Source organism: Molossus molossus, unplaced genomic scaffold, assembly GCF_014108415.1.
Source record: "Molossus molossus isolate mMolMol1 unplaced genomic scaffold, mMolMol1.p scaffold_m16_p_22, whole genome shotgun sequence".
Classification (NCBI taxonomy): domain Eukaryota; kingdom Metazoa; phylum Chordata; class Mammalia; order Chiroptera; family Molossidae; genus Molossus; species Molossus molossus.
Window position 1 is genome coordinate 7,912,116 of NW_023425358.1, and position 25,797 is coordinate 7,937,912.

The 25,797-nt window shown below is 47.3% G+C and overlaps 1 protein-coding gene across 2 annotated transcripts in view; it reads right to left on the reverse strand.

Annotated features, from left to right (window-relative positions):
* The window catches only part of NTM (neurotrimin), a 945,407-nt gene that overhangs the window by 21,935 nt on the left and 897,675 nt on the right, over window positions 1-25,797 (reverse strand). The gene's annotated exons all lie outside the window — the stretch shown is intronic.

A 25,797-nucleotide genomic window follows, 5' to 3' on the forward strand; every position in this document is an offset into this window, starting at 1 on the left:
CCAAGGCAGTGGAAACATTAATAAAATAGAATTTAATTTGTTTTGACAGCTGGACGCTCAATTGATAAGCAAAAACCAATTCTCTAAACTTCGATCTGCTGGAGCTCTTGGGATCCTGAAGACAAGCCAACAGCGGGGACTCCACACTCCAATCACAAACACGGCGGAAAGACAGGTCACGTGGCTCACTGTCGCGCCATCATCCTCAGAAGCGGTTTCTGTGCGGAAACACTGTGCATGACCGCAACCCCCCTCTACCCACCAGACTTCCCGCCTGAGGTCTGGCCGCGAGCATCTGATCATGGAAAGACCATGACCTTAAAGCCTCGGCGACAGATGTCTTGGTCTTCTCCCACGTCACGCTGAGCTCCAGTCTCTTTGCAGAAAGGCAACGGAGAACAGAAGTAACTGCTCCCATCCCAGGGAAGCATGCTGTCTCCTTTGTTAAATGAAGAAATCAGCACAATGACACATTTATCATGTAAATGAGGATAGATACTTTCAGGAATAAAAAGGGGTGCCCTTAACAGTTACTATGGGGCACCCAACATTACTGAGACTGTCACTAGCAATGAAGAGACCTTCTCCCAGGCAGAATATACACACAACCGCAAAACCTCGGAGGGCTGTTGGGGTGACAAATGAAAAAGTATGTACACAGGAAAGCACCCTCCAACTTTCAAGGCTGCACACCTGTGCTTTCGTTAGTAATGCGGCGCTCCGCCCCGAGGCCCAGGCTCCCTGCAGGGAAGCTGTCCGGACACGCGTGCCTCCCCATGAACATAAAGGCGAGGAAGGAGAATTTCTCTCCAAGTGACACCACTCTGTACCGCCACATGGCTCTGCTGTTCCCGAGCATGAACATAACAACAGTGAGCAACGAATATAATACAAAGAATGATACATGTGGTATGTAAGTCAGAGTCACATCTGTTATGTGATGTGATGGTCGCCGATTGTGGTCAAGATAACAACAGTAATAGTAACAACGACCCCAATAACAAAACACTATCTTGTAAAAGGGGGCCACTCTTTGCCCAGCTCTGCCACCACTCGTTGGACATAACTCTGAGCCACCATCCGTGATCAGCCCCACGCGGGCACTTCCTCGTGTGTCCACGTGCCATATGAAGCCCACATGCAATGTGCTGAAACTCACCTCCACTCTCTGCAGGAGAGCAAAGCACCGCCTCCGGCCACCAAGGCAAGCAAGACTTACACATCCCCAGGAAGACCCAGGGACGTGTTCATGAACAGAAAACAGGGCCAAAAAGTCCAGGATGTGGAGATGTGGAGAGGACAATCAACATGAGCCCAGGGGAAGTCCCAACCAGTCACAAACTCCTATTTGTCAGAGTACACGTTTTGTTATTCTTTTCTAAGCATCTTTCGGGGGCGGGGGGGAGCACTAATCTTGATTTGGGGAAGGACAAAGAAAAGCAGGGGCAGAGGTTTGCATGAAGAATTTGTGACTCCTTTTATCTTGTTGTTTACTTGCTACCAGACCCGAGCCTGCATTTGTCAGATCTTTCCCTGCTGGAACACTGTAATTACTGTGCAAAGCATCTCGGAGACCAGTGTCACACTTAATATTCCCATTAATTTTAAATGGTAGTCTTTGGTACATATGTGTGGCAATTGATGTCATATTTTAATTAGGCTTGCCCTACACCATCTGAAATTAATAATAGCTTGAATTACCAGTGTAATTTATAAATTAACAGTGCCATAGCATTAGGAAATAAATTAGTTCTGGACAGCTGTTTGTGGATGGAGCGTCGTGTCTGAGCAGTGACTGGTAGGACCCCAGATCTCCTGGAAGGCCATGTACTGCACCATCAAAGCCAGGAAATAAAACTACACAGCGTTCTCTCGGTCTGTTGTTCTTCTCTCCACCTGGAGACCAAACATCTATTTAAATTTCTTTCTCTTTATTGACTTTAGAGAGAGGGAGGGAGAAGGAAAGATAGAAACATTAATGAGAGAGAACATCGATGGGCCGCCTCCTGCATGCCCCCCACTGGGGATCGGGCCCTCAACCTGGGCATGTGCCCTGACCGGGAATTGAACCAGTGACCTCTTGGATGGGTCGATGTTCAACGACTGAGCCATGCCAGCTGAGCCCAAAATCTGTTTTAATTCTACCATCCAAATATATTCTTGTGTGACCACAGTAAGATTTACAGGGGCCCGGCTTGGACGAGCTTGTTATAAGGATATCCCAACGGAGAAGTAAGTAGGGGATTACAGTCATAGACTAAAATGCTGGCTCATACATATCAGGGTTATCACAGTCAAGAAGTCATCGAGTTTTTTGCGAACATGAGTGTAATTTTCTATGATATTATCAGGCAATCTTAGGTAGGGAAGGAGGTTGGACAGCTTAAGATTTGGGGAAGGCGTATGTTTTTGACACTGATCCAGATCTGTATTGCCAGGGGAGGGAATTTACACGTACGTCATCTTACAAGGAATAATGAGGTTTAACTTGATTTTCTTGTGGCCCCCAAACCAAATGTAGAGTTATAGAAAAACCACGATGACTCCATTACTCACCAATTACATGTCCACTCTGATTCGACTGGGAAGGCATGTGGAAATTAATTTGTACAGAGTAAAATGCTCTCTATGTTTTACCTTTCCCTGCCAATACTTTCACCCTCCTCCTCACATACATTTTTTCTCTACTATAAGCATAAGTGGAAAACCCAGAGAGAAAGATAATCAGTATATACATCACAAATTACACTTTGAGCCTCCAGAAATGAGGTTCCTAAAGGTGCTAAGATAAACAAATAAGCAAACAATTAAAAAAAAAAATACTGAACTGAAATGTGAACGTATAGAGTTAATGATTCAAGGAAACATTCCTTCAGCACCATGTGTGTCCCGGCGATGGAATGATCAATGCATACACTCCTACGGAGAACTTCCAAAGAACAGTCTACATAAGAGATGATCGCCAGAGCATACTTTTTAAAGCGATAAAGGAAATTCTTGCTTAAGTGGGAAAGAGGCAAATCATTTGATGAAACCCTATGAAAAGAAACTCTTCATGGTCAATAGCTTCTCTCATTTATAAGTCTTTCCTAAAGACAACGTACCCTCAGGTGGAAATGACATACTTATTCTCGCAAATACCACATTTATCACGTCACACATCTTCAGACACTGAGAACGGTTTTCTATTTTCTGTAACATCAAACACAACTCCACAACCTTATCAACGTCCTTGATAAAGTAGACCCAGTCCCTCATCCAAGATGAACTCACCTTCGTGCCATGAGGCACGCAGCAGATCACCGTGGTAACAGGCCAAAGTTTGGGAGCAGCCACCCCTATCCTCTGCCTTCAAAGTTTCCATGATGTGTTAAATGACCTAACTCTTCCGTGCCACCATTTCTTCGTCTACAGCACCATGGCCTCCTCCAGGGCTGCTCAGAGAACAGTGCACATGGAATGCAGTTGGTCCAGCAAAAGACGCATTTTCACAGGTGTTGGTCACTATCACCATCATCACCACCACTACCACAACTTTTCCTTGAAAAATGAAACTGCTATGCTATTTATTTTATTTCAAAATTAATTTTTATTAAAATGTAGTTAATATACAATATTATGTTAGTTTCAGGTGTACAAAATAGTTATTCAACATTTACGTACCTAACAAAGTGATCACCATGATATCTAGTAACCATCTGACTCCATATAAAGTTATTATGATATTACTGACTCTGTTCCCTATGCTGAACATTACATCCCCATGACTTACCAATTTTATAACTGGAAATGTGTTACTCTTCTTCTCCTTCACCTCTTGTGCCCTTCCCCCACCCCTTTCTATTCGTTTGTTTTCTATGTCTGAGTCTGTTTCAGTTTTGTTCATTTGTTTTATTTTTTAGGTCCCACATTATAAGTGAGATCACATGGTATATTTGCTTCTCTGTCTGATTTATTTCACTTATTGTAATGCTCTCTAGGTCCATTTATGCTGTCACAAACAGAAAGATTTATAAATAATGTTGCAAAAAAACATAGGGGTGCATGTATCTTTTCAAATTAGTGTTTTAATTTTATTTGAATCAATACCCAGAGGTGGGTCATATGGTAGTTCTAGTTTAAATTTTTTGAGAAGCCTCTATACTGTGTTCCATAGGAGCTGCACCAGTGTGCAATCCCATCAACAGTGCACCACCAGACTTCTTAAGTCAGGTCATACCATTTTTCATCTTGGACAAACACGATTATTCCTTTTTTCAAAAATCAGTTCTATCACTTAGAAAGCTTTGCTTTTTTTGAACATAAGCAAACACCACCTAGCCGTCAAGTTCTAATTCTCCCACAAAAGCTCTCTGTTGTGAGTTGACTTGTATCGCCCCGAAAAAGATATGGTGAGGCCCTAACCATTAGCACCCTAGAATGTGACCTTGTTTGGAAATAGGGTCTTTATGATGGTAATCAAATTAAAATGAGACACCAGTGTGAGCCCTAACCCAATGTAACTGGTGTCCTTATAAAAAGGAGACATTTGGACACAGACGGACAGGTACAGAGGGAAGACAGTGTGAAATACTCGGGGAGAAGGCAGCCATGTGTCTGTAGTGATGCCTCTACAAGCCAAGGAAAGCCAACGATGGCTGTAAACACCAGAAGCCACAAGAGACAAAAGTAGGAGATTCTTCTTTTAGTTCCCTTTAGGTGCCAGAGAGAACATGGACCAGCTGACACCTTGAATGTGAACTTCTGACTGTCAGAACTGTGAGACAACACATTTCTGTTGTGGAAGCTACCTCCTTTTGTCACTTCCTTAGTGCTCTCTGGTCTCTCTCAATGTCCACACCTGCGGCTGCCTGTATGTAGAGTTCATCTGGTCCATCTAGAGTTCATCTAGTCTTTAGAATCATAAAAAAATTAAACTAAAGAGCCCAAAGAGTCATTAAAAGTTATATAATCCCGTAGTTGTTATGCTGGGGCAGAGTCTGATTCAGTTGGATTTTCTTGAATAGCTATTTAAATATAGATTTCTAGATCCCACCATACCTACTAAATCAGAATGTCCTGGGATGAGGAGTTTTAACAGTTTTACCGGAAATTCTCATCTATAGTCAAGTTAGGGAAGTAGTGATGTTCACCCCCGTGTATTCCATGTGGTACCACAGTGCAGAGGAGCCCGCGTCGGGGCTGTGCCAGACCACGCCACAGCTCCTCCAATGAAAACATTTTCTAGTGGTTGTTTGTTGTTATCATTCCCTGTCTTGTTTTCTAATTTAATCGAAAGTCATTGACAGCAGGGCCGAGTCTTGAGCACCCTGGCCCCCAAGACACTAGGAAACAGTTGACATAATTTGAAATTTTCTAAATTCTTATTAATAAGCTGATTGATAGACTTGGAATTACCCAATTAAAAAAAAAAAAGAAAAAGATTCAGGGACTCCCTGCCGCTCACCTAACCGACACGGGTCTCTATTCCCAAGACAGCGCCACCGCTGGTAACTGTTCTTCGCATAATATTTGTATTTCCTGACGTTAAAACTATCATCACCATTAATGTTCTAACAGAACAGACTTTCATTAAATATGTGATTTAAAAAGGTTTATTGAGTGTTTAGTATAATTTATATTAGTCCTGGGGCCAATTATTTCCTCAGGGAAATGCATCCTTAATTTAGAAATGAAGATCAATGAGGAAATATGATGTATTTAACGGAATTTGTTCCGCGGCCAACTTTTCGGGAACACAGCTATTTCATTCAGTGGAACCTGACAATTCGCGCCGTGAACGAAGCAAGTGGAGCGTGATTCCTCCTGCCCTCCCATCCCCAAAGGGGTTCCACTTGGCCATGGGCTGAGCTCAGCAGCTTCCCTGTGCAAGTGATGCCCGTCGGAAAAGTAACCCCGAGTTCCTGAGTTCACGGAGTGGGCATTAACAGACTTCATAGCTGGAAATAATAAGAGCCACGATTATCATTTTTATCGCACCCAAGAATAAGCTTGTCAGGGGAACAGCTGTAGCTACTGGAGAGGAGAGGACACAGCTGTCTGCTTGTTTAATGTTTTTATGGCATTTACACCAGCTGAGATAAAAATCACTGGACCTCAGAAACTAAAAATAGTACATAACACAGAGTCCCAGAGTTTGAGAGATGGGATGAATTATTTTTTTAATTAATTCAAATACTGGGACGAGTCTATCAGTAGACTAGTTCTCTCGCTCTGTTCCCGCAGCCTCTTGGTTTCCTCAAGAGGCTGTTGTCGGACTCAGACTGGCCCTCAGGGACAGCTGTTTGCCGGACAGGGCAGCCGGCGACCGTCCACACGCCTTTGCTATGAGCTGAGGACCATGGGAGGGCTTGTGCTTTGATGGTGAAAGACATGGGCTTGTTCAGATGCTGGAAGGTCGGTGGACAGGAACACAAGAACTATGTGATAGAGGTGCAGCTACTGCTTCTCAGAACCACCCCTGCGGAGCCCAAGGGACTGGTTTGTTGTCTTAAGAAGAACGTGATCAGGGCCAGAAGCTGCAGAAGGTGTGTTCCTGAAGGATGTCAGAGGTAGACAGTCCTGCTGGGAGGTCCAGGGTCGACACCTGCCTGTGCTTTGGGGAGTCCTCATCCCTGGCCGCCTGATGACTCAGCGCAGCTGGAACTGTGTGCGCACAGCCAACAACCATTCAAAACACAGCCGCGTCCTCACTACACCAGCAGAGTGAGGGGCTGCATCAAGGGGTCAAGGGGGAGACATGAGAAGATCTGTATTTGCGCACATGGTAGGGACTCCAAACACTGAACAGAGGCCACTGGGAGGTAGAGCTGAAGACCAGAGGCTTATAGATGGGCCCCAAGAACCACAGGAACAGGGCATTGAAATAACCCTCGTGCTGCTGGATCAGCTCACTTCTCCAAGCTTCAGAAGTCTCTTCGGTTAAAGGGGGGAAATAAGATGACCTTACGGGGTTCTGTGAAGATTATATAAGTAAATATGTGTGAAGTACTTAGAACGTAGTAAGCTCTCAATAAACGGTAGCTATCATGATTGTCATTCTTACTGCGATCACAACTCAGTTTGAGAGCATTTAATATACAAGAGCCTTGATACAAGAACATCTCAGTGAAAAAGTAATCGGAGCTCTGCTTTCCTAGTAGGAATTTCATAATAATGAACTTTACAAAGGATTCAGCACAGATCCTTTACTAGAAAGATCTGCTCCCTCCACTTAAAACAGGATTTGATTTACAAGGGATACAATATCTCAGGACGGTTCCTCCTAAGGAAGTCTGTGTGGCAGCACAGCCCATGTGAGACCTGCTGAGGGCCTGAGAAATGTCCCTAATTTCATGGCTAAAAATAAAAGGATATACATAAATTTCATACATTTTTCTCCTTGACTGTTCCTTTGGATACAAGGACAGTCTGATGAGCTCTCCAAGAATTAACGAACTCATAAGGTCTCTTTCAGAAGAAAGTTCTGCAGGGCCCAGACTTGCTTTTGCTTGTTAGAGAAATGAGGGACGGCTTCAAGCAGCCCGTGAGAAAGCTACGTGTGGTGTCAAAGAGAGGGACCGTCTTTGGGGAGAGGGACAGGAGGCGCTCTTCTGAAGAGCCGCCTTCCGTTACAGAAACAGAATCTCCCTCAACCGTGGTGTCGGTCGCTAGAGGGCCGGGAATTGAAGCCACAGAATGGACCACGCGTGGAGTGTTCTCTCTTGAAAGTCTCAGACGTGTACCTGCTCCACATGGACTCTTCACATACCTGGAAACGCATCTCATCACCTCTCAGCTTTCCGCCAGAGACCTAAGGACGGGTCGTTCCCGAGCTCAGCCAGTCCTCCCAGCCTCCTCGGCCCCAGGACCTACACACAGAAGACGCTCCCCAGCCGCTTCGACGCTCGCTGTCCTCTTTACTTAAGATGAAAATGTAAACTGAGCATTTAAAAATTAATCTATAAAGCCATCAGGATCCAATAAAAATATTATATGAATTCATGCCCACTATAAATGGCATGTCTATCTATCTGTTTACCTATCTATCAATCAAAATAACAGCAAAATACTTAGCAGAGGTCCTGGAATATAGTCAGAACTCATTCAATAGCTGAAACAGAATAGATATGTTTGTATATGTATGACATCATACATGAAATGTAATATATTATTTTACACATATATAGAGCAAAAAAAGAAAATCCTTTAATTTTTTGATTGGAACATTTTCTGGGAGTGATCATTAGCTTTGTATTAAGGAGAAGCTGTAGCCCAAATGTCATTATATGACAATGAGCCCTGTAGTGCCCAGGGCCAGGCCCCGGGTATCTCTGAGGCCTCGCTCTTCCCCTAAGGATGGGCCTGGTTTCTGAGCCAGTGTGGCCCCAGCGGCTCGGGCCCTGCGCCCTCCGGCTGCGTCTGCGTGCCTGCCTGGGCCCTGAGCTGGTTTTGCAGCAGACCCTCTGGTAAGGGTGATGAGTCAAAGGCAGAAAGCAAACAGCTGCACGTTTGCAGTTTGCAGCTTGGTGTCTGGAAGCCGGGTATTTGCAGTGGTGCAGCTGATGGCTGCTAAAAAAATAAAACATAAACAAAGAGAAATCAGCTTCTGATTTGTGAATTCAGGCAAGCTGATCGGAGAGACGTGGGGAGCGCTAAAGGAGAATTGCGCAGCGACACGTCACCGCAGTAGCTGGGCTCTCTCCCACATCTCCGGAGAACGCTGCCAGGCCTGAGTGCTGAGACAGGTGAACAGTTTAATTGCTTTGAAATTCCTTGCCCAGAATAATTTAAGAAAGTTATTTCACCTTGAGAAGCCGCTGATGGGCTAAGGTTCTGACACTATCCACTGCGCTCAGATCAGGAGTCCACTTGCAGGGTAGTCACCTCCCCCACCCGGCCTGACCCGCCCTGGGAGAGTGGAGCAGACGGTGCTCGGTCCACATTTGCCCATGAAGACACGTTCTGTGTTAAGAACTCCTGTTCCTAATGGTGGCACTGTGGCTCCAGGAGAATTTGAACCTCAGTATATGAGGTTGCAGGCTTGTGTGTGTGCGTGTGTTTTCCCTAATGAGAGATTCTATACTTTTTAAATTTATTATTATCTATTTTAGGAAGCAAGGAATGGAGAAGGAGAGAGAGAGAAACATTGATCGGTTGCCTACCATACACGCCCGGACCAGAGATCAAACCCAAAATCTAGGCACAAGCCATGACCAGGAATCAAACCCATGACCTTTAGGTGCATGGGATGATGCTCCAACCAACTGAGCCACACTGGCCAGCATGAGAGATTCTATCTCTCTCTGAAAAGGGGTCTAAAAGTAGCTTAGAATGCAAAAACAATGAATAGCCACCTTCCCTGTTCCTTTAGTCCATTCCCCGGTGGCGGCACAGAACCAACTCTTACCAACCCCTCGCCCTACAAAGGAGAAACAAGCAAAATTCTCAAACTATAACTGGTTATAGGAAGGAGGACATCAATTCTAGAAGTAAAGCACAGCTTTGTGTATGTTTCATTAAATATTTTGTGGAGAACAGAAGTAAAGTAACTGATACACACTACTTTTGAAGAATGGATATGCAGATTGGGGTTCCTTTTTCACTAAAAGAGAGGAGTTCTCTTCCCACCAAGATTTAGGATGGAAGAAGTGGACCATGTGATGTTCCACCTGTCCCCCCAGAGACCCATGGCTACTGGTTGATTAGCCAGAGGCCTTTGTAGCTGGAGGGAGCAGGGAAGCAAAGCCTCTCCTTCGCATCAGCATCCTCAGAGGTGGAGCAAAGTGAAGGTCCCTGAGCAATCCTGCCTATTGATGACTGCACCCAGCAAACACGCAATGACACAATGACCATTTGGGGTAAAGGAAAGAGCAGAAAAGCTGAGGTGGGTTCACATCTATAATTAAAATAATCTAATGAATAAATTCAGATCAGATCATGAGAGGGAACTGCCAAGTACCATCCATGCAAGAAAAGGAAATACCATGCACACAATTTGCATGGGGTAGAAGAATGATGTAAAAGAATGACGGGAGAAAACCACATGGAAATGCCCATAAAATGGCAGGAAGTCTGTTGGTGGAGGGTCACTTGGGCCCAGAGAAAAAGGAGACGTAAGAGAAAACCCACGTATTTGCTGCATTTGACTATAATCTTTGTATGTATATATAATCTTTGCTAAAACCGATCTCAAAATCTACCTACCACAAAGCTACTTGCCACCAAACCATACTGCTGCCAAGTTTCACCGACTGAAATACATGCATTGGCCCTGTCCACCTGCCGGGTCTAAATGTTCCACTCTATACAGGTGGCATTTTCAGCTACATCAAAATCTATAAAAAGCGAGCATGCATGGATAGAACAAGAAGAGTTGATTTACTCTTTCATTAGTTACACTACTCATGTTTTCTTCATTTCACAGAAAATCTAAACCTAGGCCTGCGCACCGGGTCCCTAGGTGGAGGGTAGTGTGAAAACAAGACAGCCCTGGATATCGGAACAAGCATGGTGTTCCTGAATCCTGATCACAGCTACTTCTCTTAGCTGTGAGCTGGCCTTCAATAAGTTACTGAGGCTCAGTTTCCTCATTAGTAAAATGTAGACTTATTTTTTATTACCCATAGATTAGATCTGAGAATTAAATGGGAGAATTGTTTGCAAAATGCACAGAAGAGTTGTTGGCACGTTAACAGATGGTCAGTAAGTGTTAGAAGGAACAAGCTATAAGAGGAAGGAGACTCAGCCCTTTGATCAGGTCCGCCCCTCTGCTCTCTCTGCCCTCCTGCCAGGCCATCTATGCTGCGAAATCCACGCCTACACTTTAAATTACCAGCTATGCTGGTGACCTCCTCATCGACATCTCCATCCCAGGGGGATCTGGTGAACCCCGGTCCAACCTAATGCCTCGTTTGCGTATTTCCCGGGCACCACAGTCTGAATTCATCATCTTGCCCCTCCAACCTGCTGCCACCCCAGTGCCCACGAATCTGCTGGTGGCAAGACTAACTCCCCCTTTTCCTAAAATAAAACAGTCACACTTATTCTCCCCTTCCTCTCACTCCTCATATCCGGTCAACAAATCCTGCTGTTTTTACTGCCTTTAGAGTTTTCAAATCTATCTTTTTTATTTTGTTATTGTTAACCATGTTTTATTTATTTGGTTTTAAATAATGGCGAACATGGACTGGGCATGTCTGTGGCCAGAGGCTCGACCAAGGGTTTTACACGCATTTTCATTTCCTCTTTTTTTTTTTTTTTTTTATCCTCACCCGAGGACATTTTTCCATTTTTTGTTCAGATAGAGTGGGAGGGAGAGAGGACGAGAGAGAGAGAGAAACATCGACATGAAGGGACACATCGAGTGGCTGCCACCCGCACGACCAACCAGGGCCGGGGACAAGCTGCAACCGAAGTACATGCCCTTAGCGGGAACCGAACCCGGGTCTCTCTGGACCGCAGGCCGACGCTTTAACCGCTGAGCCAAACCGGCCAGGGCTCATTTCCTCTTTACAGGGACCCTGTGAGACAGATATGGCTTAGAGGATAAATAACTCATCTACTAAAGGGACCAGCCAAAGATTTGAATCCCACCAGAGCTCGTATTTTTTTCTTGTTTTAAGGATAACATGTTATTAACTACTTTTTATTTACCTATCCCCCACCCTCTCCCCTTTCATTGTTAACTGTCTTCATCCACATACCCATCTCTACTTGGGATCTTCATAATGCCCTCTTTACTGAGCTCCCTGCCCCCAGTTCATTATTTTCACTCTTTTCAAAATAATTGCCAAAAACAAAAATCAGACTCACCCCTACTTAAACCCTTTCCCTTCCCCACAGGCCTCTCTGCCTTGGACTAGAAAGTCTGCTGGGGCAGGGGCTGGTCCTCATCACCCTGCCCTTCTGTTCCCAGCCCCCCTCCCCGCACCCACACACTAGGTCTTCAGACCACCTTGATATCTATCTCCTCCTCCGTCTGGGATCCAACATCCACTTCGTCTCTTTTCAGATGTCTGTGCCTCAGAGCAGACTCAGATAGAAGTCCTCTGGGACCCTTTCCTGATACTCCAGTTTCCTTACCTCCTTTCTACCCAGTTCGGTTTTGTTTGTTTGCTTCTAATCTTATACTAATCACTTTGCATTGTTTTGTTTTTACATATGTTTGCCCCCCTGGACTCAAATTTCCAAGACAAAAGGGACTCTTACTGTTCTTTATGTCTTCAATATCAATTACAGTCTTTAACACATAGAAGGTTAACACTATTGTGCAACATGAAGTGAATGGACTGGCTGATTATACTTTTGGAGGCTGTTCTAGCTGTCAAAATGAACTATTTAAAGTGTTCTTGGGTGACTTTCCAGAAAATAGCAGATATCTATCTTTCCGGGTGTTTATTTTTTTATTTCTTTTTTCCTGGTAGAGGTTGGACGCATAAGGAGACCTCTCAAATCACCTAGTATAAAGAACCGTATTCCACATTTCCGAAGGGGGACCGAAACAGCCTTCACGGAGCTAGGCCTGGAGTACATGAGAAAGGAGCCCGTCTGGCTACCTGCACAAACATCCTTAGTTAAAAGCGCTCGTGGCTGATGCCTCTGCTTCCTCTGGATGAGCGGGGATACGGTGTACCCTAATCAGAAGTGTCTCAGAGAGCTTTCTCATGTCATCATCAATTCAGCTGAATTCTTCCGAGCGGAACCGGCTTGGTGATTCAGCGCTGTCTCTGTGTAATTAGTGGTGGAATGATTGCAGGGACTGTGATTAGGCTCTTTACCTTCCTGGGACAGGCAGGGAAAAGTGCTGCCATCCACACAAAATGGGGCTCATCAGAAGACGGGGTCGCCTTTGCAGCGGAAATAGTAACGACAGCGAGCAGTGCGGGGCGCGGGGTGCACGCGGCGAGCGGGGCTGTGGGTTCAGCAACAGCTGCTCCTGCTGAGGAAGCGGTGACCTTGGCCTAGTAGGGCGACACTATACTGGAGACATCTCCGACACCTGTCCCAAGAGGTTTGCAAGGAAAATGCATAAACAGACGGGGAAAGATGTCCACGTTCTCACACGTGTGCTCACCTGACTTCCCTGTCCTTCTGTGTCAGTAGCCAGGGCTTTGCCACGTTCCTTTGACCCTGACCTGCCCTCGCCTGCTCGGCTAGACCGCGTTCGCTCCCACTCGCCAGCCGTCGATCCCAGTGACTCGCCCTTTCCCACGACTTCGAGAGAGAGGATAAAGACATTCTGCTTGGTCACCAGACAAAATGTCAGTGGTCCTTGCATTGAAAACACTAACAGTCTTGACTGATGGGTCACTAGTTGTCCTTTATTTCTACTCCAATTCTCAACTTAAGGAGACTCGTCTCATTATAAGACTGGACGGGCACCTTCCATGGTGCAGCGGAGGAGTGGGCAGAAGCTTATAAATGAACCAACGAAGTTAGCAGCTGATAAAGGCAGGAGAGAGAGAGAGAGAGAGAGAGAGAGAAGATGAGAGGGCCAGAGCATCACCAGATGATAAAACCAGAGGCTAACAGAGACCGCAAGCAGCATGCCAGTGTTCGCTGAAGGCACTGACCCCGTTCTTAGGATAATCAGAAGCTCGCTCCCATGACCACTGTGTCCTCGTCAAAGCTCAAAGCCATTGTCACCCTCTGGGAGTAGTTAGCCACAACCACTCTTTTGTGTGAAGTCTGTGGGAACAGCTGGCCTGACACCACTGGAGTGGCCTATGATGCTTCAAGACCCCAGCTTGAATAACCACACTTCTCCTAGAGACCATCACGACCTATGCTCTAGAACAGTGAGTTCAACCCCTTTCATCTCATGGCACGTAAACGGGTCACTAAAATTCCGTGACACACCGAAAAATATAGTTTTTGCCAATCTGACCAAAAAAATCCAAAAAGATATAATTTTGATTCATTCACACTGGATGGCTATTGTGTTAGCTGTTGTCATTTTTTTATTTGACAATCTAGGGAAAAGAGGTCGGTGCCCCTGAGTAAATAGGTATTGCATGTTTTTGTTTTGTTTTTTTTTAATCCTCACCGAGGACATTTTTACACTTATATTCAGATAGAGCAGGAGGGAAAAAGGGAGGAAGAGAGAGAGAAACATCCATATGAGAGAGACACATCAAGTGGTTGCCACCCACATGACCCAACCAGGGCCGGGGACAAACTGCAACCAAGGTACGTGCCCTTAGCGGGAACCGAACCGGGAACTCTCTGGTCCACGGGCCAACGCCCTACCCGCTGAGCCAAACCGGCCAGGGCAGACATTGCATGTTTTAAATATTCTTGTGGCACATGGGTTGAATATCGTAGCTCTAAAATACAGTCAGCAAGCTTTTTTTGTTTGTTTTGTTTTTAAACTTTTTTTAAAGGTATGTTTTCACTGATCTTTCAGAGAGGAAAGGAGAGAGAGAGAAACATTGATGTGAGAGAGAAACATCAATCAGCCGCCTCCTGCACACCCCCTACTGGGGATCAAGCCCACAACCTGGGCATGTGCCCTGACTGGTAATCAAACCAGGACCTCTCAGTCCATGGAACAGCACCATCTACTGAGCCACACCGGCTGGGTCAGCAAGTTTTTTTGTAAAAGACCAAATAGCAAGTGTTTTGGACCCTGCAGCCCTCAGCCACGAGAGCAAGCCACCCTGGGGAAGACATGAGGCTGCATTACAATAAAGCTTTCTGTGTGGGCACTAACATTTCCATTTCGTATCATCTGAGTGCACTACAGAACAGCATGCTTCTTTTAATTGATAGTCAGCTATTTAAAAATGTAAAAAGCATTCTTACCTCGTAGGACATACATGAAAACAGGCACCAGGCTGGATTTGGCCTGAGGACTGTAGTTTACTGACCCCTGAGGTCCAAACTAAATCTCTCCAGTTACCTCCTATTTTTTAAATATGTTTTTATTGATTTTTTTAGAGAGAGAGGAAGGGAGAGAGAAATAGAAACATCAATGTGAGAGAGAAACATCCATCGGCTGCCTCCCACATGCCCCCTACTGGGGATCGAGCCCAAAACCCGGGCATGTGCCCTGACCGGGAATCGAACCAGGACCTCTCAGTCCATGGGACGACGCTCAATCCACTGAGACACAGCGGCTGGGCAGCTGCCTCCTATTTCTCATCGTCTCGTATCAGTTTCAGTAACCTCCCCTCTGACTCACTCCACATGCCCTTTCCTTCAAGACCCCCTTCTTCGCTCCACTCTCCACAACCGCGTGTGGGCTGCTCCCCTCTGTCCCCGTTCTCCTGGGGAGTGGCCTCCACCCAGGTCTCAGTGGGTCTGGGGCACAGTGCAGCCTGCCTGTCTGTCCAGTGGAGGCTACTAGTTTATTTTGTGAGTTGGTATCTGCTCTCCGATGAAGTTTCTAGACCCCATCTTTTTATTTATTATCATTATTTTTTTAACCCTCACCTGAGGATATGTTTATTGATTTTAGAGAGAGGAAAGGGGGGAGAGAGAGAGAAACATCGATCAGTCACCTGTCATATGTCTCCCAACAGGGACCAAACCTGCAACCTGGGTATGTGCCCTAACCGAGAATCAAACCCACAATCCTTCGGTGTATAGGATGATTCTCCAAGCAACTGAGCCACACCAGTCAGGGCAGACTCCATCTTTTTAAAACCCTGCACCTTTGAGGCTTATATCATCCAAATAATGCCCCCCCCCCCCCCCCCCCCCCGCATTTCTGCTCTCGACTGACCTCTTGGCCAGTCCTTCTCATTCAGGGAGCATCTTTGTTCCTGGCTTAGCGTCTTCATTCCCATTCCAAATCCTACCATCATTCTCAGTTACTTTGTTGTCCAGAAATATAATCTATCAAAATCTCACATTCTTGATCTACTTATCTCCAAGTTTTTCTCTGCTCACTTCATCGACCTATTCGAGCACCTGAGCATTTGAGCATGTCTGTCCATGACGTCCTACCTTCGCAAAGCATTTGCTCGGTGGCTTTATGGGAACAATTATTTTACCTCGCTGAGGCCTCAAATTCATTGACTCAGCACTTTTCAGTCTTTTTTATTTTGCTATCCCTTTTGATAAAACTTAGATTTTTATGACCCATCATTGTAATCTCTTACTACAAAATATTTCACCCCTAGCTGTATGCCCCACGGGCCTGAGGAAGTCCCCTCTCGACACCCGAATACTTGTCTTCTCTGTGTCTGCGGTGGGAACATCACGCAGACGGAGGCTGGCTTCACCAGGCATGCATGATCCCACCTCAGATCAGCACCCATCACCACCCTGGGATCCACGATGTTTCTCTCCCCCTCTCTCCCCCTCACAAGGTTTATTTTCCCTCCAACATTGTTTCCCAACATCTCGCTGCCTCCATTCACACTACCCCCTGCTAATGTCGTGTCCTTTGCTTTACTGCAGGGAGACAAAAAACAGCAAAGCCCAGAAGCCACGGGAGAAGCATCTCTCATTTTGTCCTGATCCAATCCTGTGTCTGTGCTTATCCTACCACTACTAAGCTTAGAAAACTCAGATGCTTGACCATCACTGCAGTCTCTCATGGGAAAATGCCCCCTCCTTCACTCCCGTCCCTGGGGGACAGTAGCTGTCCAACAGAACACGGTCTGTCGCGCCTTCTGCCAAAAAAGCGAGTTCCTCCTTTTGATCTGTGAATGTCTTCCTCTCTCATCTTTTCAAGGACTTCGCTCTGTCAGTCACTGTAGTTTCTCCTACATCACCAGCTGCTTTTGCTCTACTGGATGATCACACATATATATGGGACTGAGTATAAACTTACCTACTGTGTTTAACACATCGTCCTGGGCAGCCACATCCACGGACTGCTTACGAGATAGAAGCCGGGTTGGTATCCTAGTCCTCGTTCACCGCTGTCATCTACCTGGATTTCTTTTCTTTTTCTTTTTTCCTTTTTAAATGTCTGCTTTAACACCCGTCCTCTCCACTGACCCCATGCTTCACAGCCCCTTTTCACAGCCAAGCTTCTTGAAACTGTTGTCCAAATGTGCGATCTAGAAGTCTTCACCTCATATTTATCCTTCCATCAGTGCAATCTGGCTTCTGCCCAGATCTCTCCAAGGAACCTATTCACACCAAGGTCACTGAGCGATTGCCAAGTTGCCAAATTCAGTGCAAACATTTTAGCAGTTGCTTAAGAGACTTCTTGGCAGCGATCACATGGGTGACAACTAATTCTCTTACGTCGACTTCTCTATGGTGCTAGGATGCCGTATGCTCCTGCCTGCCCACCTGCCTGTCGGGACGCTCCTTCGGGGTCCCTCCTCTGCTCTTCTAGTCCACCCCCCTCTGCGTGTCGATGCTTCACAGACAGGCCCTAGGCATTCCCTTCTTTTCATCAGTCCCCACGTGGAATCTTATTCAGTGGTTTTGAGCATCCAGTTATATGAGAATAACATTGATAGCTCCACCTTATTTCTCTTCCGTGGACCGCAGACTCATTTCTGCAACGGCTTCCGAAACAGTCACGTGGCAGTCTCATAGACATCACATCTAATATGTCCAACACGGAATTTTTTATTTTCTCCTTCCAACTTTATTTTCCTTCTGTTTTTCTCTGAGTTAACAAATGGCACCTTTATTGACCAAAATGTTCAAACCAAACTTCCGGAACTCACTCTCAGCACTTACTGTCCCTGACCACAACCCTGAATCCGCCAAGAAGTCTCATTAATTCTGCCTCTAACGTGTGTCTCAGATCTATCTCCTCTCTCTGTGTTTACCTCTAACCCCTTATTTTTCATGGACTACTGAAGTAGCCTCTGGACTTCCTAATTTACAAAATTTGTTTACAGATGTTATCTATTTTATATTTTTCAATAATACTGTTAGGTTGGTATGGACATGTCAACCCACACTCAGCATAAGTTACTGTATGGCCCACCACGACCTAAATCCTCTTTATATTATTTTTTTTAATCCTCACCTGAGGATATTTTTCTATTTATCATCAGATAGAGTGGGTGAGAGAGAGAGAAACATTGACATGAGAAAGACACGTCGACTGGCTGCCTCCCGCACAACCCAACCAGGGCTGAGGATCGAACTGCACCCGAGGTACGTGCCCTTGACCGGAATCAAACCCACGACTCATTGGTCCACAGGCCGATACTCTTACCACTGGGCCAAACTAGCCAGGGCTAAGTCCTCTATTGCTTTACTTTTATTATTATTATTTTTATTAATCTATTTCCACATTTGGCTCAGGTCTTACTGAAAAAAAAAATTGTATAATTCCAGAATAAAGTGACCTCATGTTTTGTCCCTGATTTTACTCATGTTATCACCTGGAAACACCTTCTTTCTTGGGCTGTTTCTTCCTTGTCTTTCAGGTCACAGGTCAGATTCCATCTCTTATGAGAACCTTCCTTCACCTTTCCGGTGCTTCTTGGGTAACACCTCCTTCCTCTCTCTTCAGTTACATCCTAATTAAGCAGTGCTTCGTCCTAGGGCGACACGTACCACGTTACACAGAATCGTCTGGTTACTTATGTCTACCCTTCAGAATAAAAGCACCTACAGGGAAGACAATATTTCTTCATCTGTAGTAGTTAGTGTTCACAATATACAGACACTGAATGAGTTAATGAACATGTGTGTTAACATACGTTTCCTGCTTTTGACGAATTTGTCGTGTACTAGGTCAATACTAATTCCCTGTCAATACTGGATGGACAGGTTCTATGAAAGTGGGCTCATCCCAGAGCGAGCGCACATCCCGAGCCTCCGAATGAAGCGCTTTACCTGCGAACCTCTCGGATGACCTCGGACAGCTTCGCTCCGCCCGTCTCAGGGGCTCAACCTCTCGGATGACCTCGGACAGCTTCGCTCCGCCCGCCTCAGGGGCTCAACCTCTCTGATGACCTAGGACAGCTTCACTCCGCCCGCCTCAGGGGCTCAACCTCTCGGATGACCTAGGACAGCTTCGCTCCGCCCGTCTCAGGGGCTCAACCTCTCGGATGACCTCGGACAGCTTCGCTCCGCCCACCTCAGGGGCTCAACCTCTCGGATGACCTCGGACAGCTTCGCTCCGCCCGCCTCAGGGGCTCAACCTCTCGGATGACCTCGGACAGCTTCGCTCCGCCCGTCTCAGGGGCTCACCGCTGCGGGGCAGTGGGACACGCCTGTCCAGTGACATCGTTTAAAACTACTCGTTCATGGGGACTGCTTTCAGTTATTACTATTTTGTATTTAAAAAAAAAAAAAAGTTTTTTCCTTTATTGATTTTTAGAAAAAGAGGAAGGGAGAGGGAGAGAGAGAGAGAAACACATGCCCCCCACTAGGAATCAGGCCCACAACCTGGGCATGATTCCCCACTGGTTCGGGAATCGAACCAGTGACCTCTTGGTGCAGGGTCAATGCTCAACCACTGAGCCACACCGGCCGGACCGGTTATTATCATCAGTACGTCTTAAGGACTTGTTACTTCCACCTCTGAAACAGTTCCAGTTTAGATGGAGCGAGCACACCTCCGCTGATTTCTCTCACTCACTACAAACTAGACAGGATACATTAACAACCCACCTGAGGATCAGCAAAGTCAACAACAGCAAACAGATTGCGGAAGGAAATCGAAAGTTCAGGAAAGAGCAGTCGAGTGGTAAGTTCCCGCGGCGTCCCTGGCTCAGCCCCAGAGCAGCCGGAAAGAGACTGTGCGGCAGCTGAGAACTTCAAGGGCCTCCAGAGAAGCCCCTGGGGGCTGAGGACAGGGAGGGGAGCCCTCGGGATGGGAGGCGTGGAGGACTCGTCCCAGCGAGCTGTTGTCCTCCTCTGCGTGGCACCTGGACCCAGACCGCGACCTGCGGCAGCAGCACCCGCAGCGCCTGTGGCCACGTGAACACGCTGGGACAAACCCTCCTTTGTGACCAGAGAGACGGGGAAGTGGGCCCTGCGGACTGAAACCTGGGAGGGAGTTGCCATGACACCTTTCTGTTCTGTCCTTTCCTGCTTTGCCCTGGAGGTTGAGTCGGTCGCAGCAAATGAGAGAGGCGGGAGAGGCAAATGGTTCTGCTCTCCCGGCAGAGAGTGCAGAAAAAGGGGCCCCTGCCAGGTTCACAGTGAAACGAAATCACGGAGAGAAGGAAGCCCAAGAAAGGGGCCACACGGAGCAGCTCGAAAGCCCCAGGTTCACCGTGGAACTCACCCCACGCGGTACACATACCAAAGGCTTTGGGAACTGCACGGTTGTGTATGCCTCCGCCCAGGGCCCGAGCTGGCCAAGGGCGGGCGCAGCTTTATAACATGGCAAAGCCTTAGAAAGTCGGTCTGGCATTGGATCCGCAGCCGGGAGAAGGCAGGTCGGGACTGTGGCATGAACTAACTGGACGGAATGGCTAACACAGCCAATTCTCCCCCCGGCTATATTCTCAAAGGCTTTTAACAGGCTCCAGAGCCTACTCGTCTGATATTCAACATGTGCAAAATGTAATCCAAAGCTACGAATCACACACAGAACAAAGGGAAGCGCAACAACTCACGCGGGAAAAGACAATGAACAGAGAGACCAACCCTAAGAAGACCTATATGTTGCAATTATCAAAGATTTAAAGCAGTTCATATAATTATGCCCGTGGAGTAAAGGAAAACACTCTTGAAATGAATGTGAAGATAAAAATGTTCAACGGAGGGCTAAAAGCCATAATCAAGAAACAACCAAAATAAAATTAGAACTGAACTTCAGCTATTCACAGGATGGGCTCAAGAGCAGAATGGAGGTAGTGGGTGAAGAGTCGGTGAACCCGAGGACAGACGAATGGAAGCCATCCAGCGTGAACAGCAGAGGTTAGCGAGGACTAAGAACTTGGTTATGAAAGGGCAGCACCCCGCCCTGGCCGGTTTGGCTCAGCAGTTAGAGCCTCAGCCTGCAGTCCAGAGAGACCCGGGTTCGGCTCCCGCTAAGGGCACGTACCTTGGTTGCAGTTTGTCCCCAGTCCTGGTTGGTTGTGCGGGTGGCAGCCACTCGATGTGTCCGTTTCACGTCGATGTTTCTCTCTCTCTTGCTCTCTCTCCCTCCCACTCTGTCTGAACAAAAAATGGGAAAACGTCCTCGAGTGAGGATAAAAAAAAAAAAAAGGCAGCACAATAAACGTCTTGGGTGATGGGACTGTTGTGAATTCTGTTGTGTTCCAGTGGAGGTAGATACATGAATCTAACACGTTAAAACTCATAGAAATGTACGCTGAAAACCAGCTAACTTTATTAGCTGACAGGGTGGGGTGCAACATAGGTAACAAATAAACTGTATTTCATAGGTCAGAAGCTCAGCTGCCCCAAGTGTCACAGCCTCTGAACATGGATTTGTCCTTTCAGTTCAGCGTAAGCTGGACCGTCTGTGCACTGAGAACTCAACGTTCTTTCACGAAGCTGGAGGACTCTTGGGACGCCCACAACCCTTCTGGCCTCCGTGGCTCTTGGCTCTGGATGCCACTGACAATCACGTTCTCCCACCCAGGCTGGGTACCCCGCCCGGCTGTGTCCGCACCACACCGGTTGGTGGAACTGTCAGCTTCAATTCCCAGAGAAACTCCAACTGTAGGCTCCGTGCATAGCACACAATACTAAAGGTTTTTGACAACAAGTGACACTATATTTCACAACGCCAAAGCATGAAAAGTAACTAAAATTTTACTTACAAACTAAAGTCTCACCTGCAGGGATAATACACATTGTCCCCATCAACTACATGAATGTTTATGGAATGAAGCGCCCTAATTATTGCTCAGTATTCTTCAAAATAGACACTTACATACTACACACATCCCAGAACACTGTGTGTGCTCTTCCCGTTTCTGCATACACCCCATCTACTGCCTTTGGAAATGCCACAGACCCAAAACTGTAAGCTCATAAAATGGTAAGCTAAACTGAGACACACTCACACGCATGCTCACTCATGCACATGGCAGCACATTTTTCTGTCTTTCTCTATTTAGCATAATACCTAGCTTGCCATTTACCTTTAAAGCTATTTTTCAGCTGTTCTACATTGGGAAACATTCACAGAATCATAAGTCCCTAATTCATTTGCACTTGACTTACTATACTCATATTCTCTAGAAGTTGTTCGGTCTCCTAGATCTTTCTTGTCGTTTTAGTGTTTTATCTGTCCTTACCAACCAGGCGTTTTGTTTTGTTTTCCCCAGAAACTCACAGAACTTCAAGCTTGCACACACTCACAGCGTCACACTGCGCAGTCACATGCACCCTTGGCCTGACTCATAGGCCCAGCGCTGGATGAAAAAAGCTCTCCTCTAGTTATTAGGAGAAAATGCACACCCCCACAGAACATCCGAATCATGAGCTCCATCTTCCTTCCGTTGTTCATTCTACACATTAGGAAAAATAAGCATTTGGAAAGTTTAGCATATTCCACTTACCAAACCACAATTCTAATTATGACCATCATCATTTCACCATTATCTGTGGACTAGAAAATCTCTCAGCTCTGCACCAAACAGACCTAAAGCGATCCTTGCTGCAGGGCTTAGAAACTGGCGAGGCAGTCAGACCTGACAAGGGGGATGATGGATGAGCATTAGACAGCACATTCTCTGCCATCAACAGCCCGGGGGCTCTCAACTGCTCTAGAGGATATTTTGAAGAATAAATATACACTAAGGAGAAGTTTAAAGAAGGAGGTCTTTGTTCAGGTATCAGTGAAAGGAATTTCTACAGCTGAGTCATTTCAAGAATAAGAAGGACATAGCACCAAAGGGGGCTAAAATCTCAAAGAAAGACCATAGGTAGAAGCCCAGGGAAGAAGCAAGCAGGTGGTCAGTCTGGATGCTCAGGGGAACCATGAAGATGTGTCCCTTGCCCGGCAGTGTGGCTCAGTGGTTGAGCATTGACCCATGCACCAACAGGTCGCCAGTTCGATTCCTGGTCAGGACACATGCCCAGGTTGTGGGCCTGATCCCCAGTGGGGGGCATGCAGGAGGCGGCCAATCAATGTTCTCTCTCATCGATGTTTCGCGCTCTCTCTCTAAAATCAATAAAGAAAAAAAAAGATGTGTCTCTCTACTGCGGGCTCTCAGTGATGTCCCTAGAGGTATGGGAGTCAGGTGAGTGTAACACTATGTGGCACTTTCCTACACTGGCCCAGTTCCACTGGGTGCCGCAGACCCCAGTCGTCCTGACAACCAAACACGCCCTCACACATATTCAAGTACCACCTAGCAACCATGTCCAGTGGAGCACCACTGAACCGCAAGTTCCTTCTGACACAGTGATGAAGCATGGAAGGTCCCAGCAGCAACAGCTTGGCAGAACAAGTGGGCACTGTGGTGGTGGTAGTGGCGGTGAGGATGTGGCGTGTGTGTCCTACCTGTTCTCTCTGCCGAGTTTTTCCTTAGTGGCACTTCTTATCAGCTTCCAACCCTTCAAACCAGACCTTCTTCCAAGAAGGGACCAGGAAAGCAACCCCACTTGAAAAACCTGCTAATAGTTTGCTTCATCTCTCTTCCCATCGATTGCAGAGTGGCGGTCTGCTGCAAGGGACATACCCCGCGGTGTCACCGGCCTGGCTGGTCCACGTTTTAGCTGCTTCTCACTGTGTGATCTTGAGAAAGTTGCTTATCTTATGTCCCCTTTAAAATGAAAGAAAATGAATATCTACCCCCCTGTTTATAGCTCAGCTTAAACATTTCAAATATATAGGAGTATTCTGTAAATTGTCAAACAGGTATAGATATTATCAACTATTGTTTCCCGGAAAGCAGGTTCTCCACCTGCAGCGGAGCCCCTGGGGGCGGTACTTGGGGTGACTGGTCTTCCTCACAGCCCATGACTCCCAGCTCGCAGGTGTCTGCCATGGCTGCCCACCTGTGAAGCCAGCCCAGCTGAGCACCGCTGGGCACAGCAGGATAAGTGGCACAGACACATTAACGAGATTAGCATCTACAAGAGGGCGGACTGTGCTTGGATCGCAAAGACCCTGGTGCAGCGGGGCTCATCTGTCAAGGCCCAGACAGAGGCAGACAGCGTGGGGATGGCAGCAAGCAGGCCGGGAGGGGAAACAGAAGAGTCATTTCTTCCTGAAAGGGGTATGCTGGACAGAATAAATTATCTTCTGTGTGGCTTTGGCCCAGAGAGCTAACCTTGTTTTGCAAAGGGGACCTCGTGGGGCTGACCGGCGAGATGGCCCAGGAGAAGCAGGGGAAGAGAGGTGTGCAGAGGGCAGGGTCCCAGGCCTGGAGCGGAGGTGGGAGCTGGGGGCGGGGGTGCCAACCGGGTAGGGCTGTGGTGGAGAAGGGCAGTCCAAGGGACAGAGTCGCCAGACCACAAAACTATTGTTCCATTTCCTTCAAGATGCACATGGCCATCGAAAGAAAAGATTCAAAGAGGTGAGGAGAGAGAGGGATAAAGAGACGTTAGCGCCCTGGTTTCTGATGCTCCTGTGAGTACAGGGTGGAGACAGGGTGGTATGGGGATGTGAGCAAGCCCGGACTTCTAATAACGCCAAAGCGAGGCACAGAGAAGGCCAGCCTGAAGTCCAGGCCCCTGAGGCAGGGGGACTGGGGAAGGTGAGGTCCAGGTGGGAGGGGCGTGCTCGGGGGGGGCGGGGGCTGGGCTCTGGAGGGAAAGACCAGCCAGGGCAGCTTTCCCTTTGCTCTGACCCTGGTCCACCTGCTCCTTCTGCTGCTCCTCACTGTTCTGTGCGCCTGCCTCAGAGGAGAACCGCCCCTCCCCGCCCAGCCTACCCATGTGAGCCAGCGCCTCCTCTCTCTCTAAGCTGTGCCTTCGTCACTGTGTTTCTGTGGCAAAGTCAGAAGATGGAAGTCCTGTGCCACTGAAACACCAGTGTTTCTGAGCCTGGTGGCTCTGTGACAGGTTCCCAGGGGCTTCCAGAAACCACCAGGTGGCTCCTAGAGGCTCTGCCCTTTCCTCCCGTGGCCACAGGGTAAGGGTCCGGCGGGACTGGCAGGCCGTGCACCAGAGGGAGCAGAGGACAGAGAGGGAGCAGAGGACAGAGAGGGACGGGTATTATTGGCTGAACTGTGTCCATCCCAAGTTCACGTTCATGTGTCTAAGCCCTAAACACCACGTCTCAGAAAGTGACTGCATTTGGAAGTAGGGTCTTTAGAAAGGTGATTAAGAGAAAATGAGGGCATTAGGGGTGGCTCTAATCCATTGTGACTGGTGTCCTTGTCAGATGAGGACACGAGGACACGGGGGGACACAGCCATCTCCAAGTCAACAGAGAGGCTGGGAAGAATCCAGTCCTGCCAACACCTTGATCTCGGCTTTCTCTCCTCCAGAACTCTCCAAAAATAAGTTTCTGTTGTTAATCACCAGCCCCTGGGACTTCGCTATGGCAGCCCTGACAAGCTGGTTGTCTGTCTGCTCTTTCCCTGGGTGAAGAGAAAACCACAGAAGGGAGACATTCCCACTGGCTGAGGACCTGGTACTGCTAAATAACCTGCATATCTTGTTTATTTAATCCCCCTTTACAGAACCTGGAGTCATGGGGAAGGAGCCCTGGATGAGAAGCTGGCTCCTCCTCCTTGCACTGGACCGTGTCCCCAAAGGGAGGGGAGAGGGCAGATGAGACCAGAGGGAGGAAGAGACCGGACAAAGGGGGGGAGGGGAGACAGAAATGTGGCCTGTGGGGTGATGGCAGAGCAGGGACTTGCCCTGGGAACCAGGCAAGAGCTACAGAGCTGTGCCCATGGCCACCCCACTGGCAGGACAATGTCCTCTTTCCCTCAGGCGCCCTCCTTGCACAGGAGGGCCTGTTCCCGGGTGCCCATCATGCCCCCTTCCAGCCCTCAGCTGAAGGCATTGCCAGTCTCCCGGAGG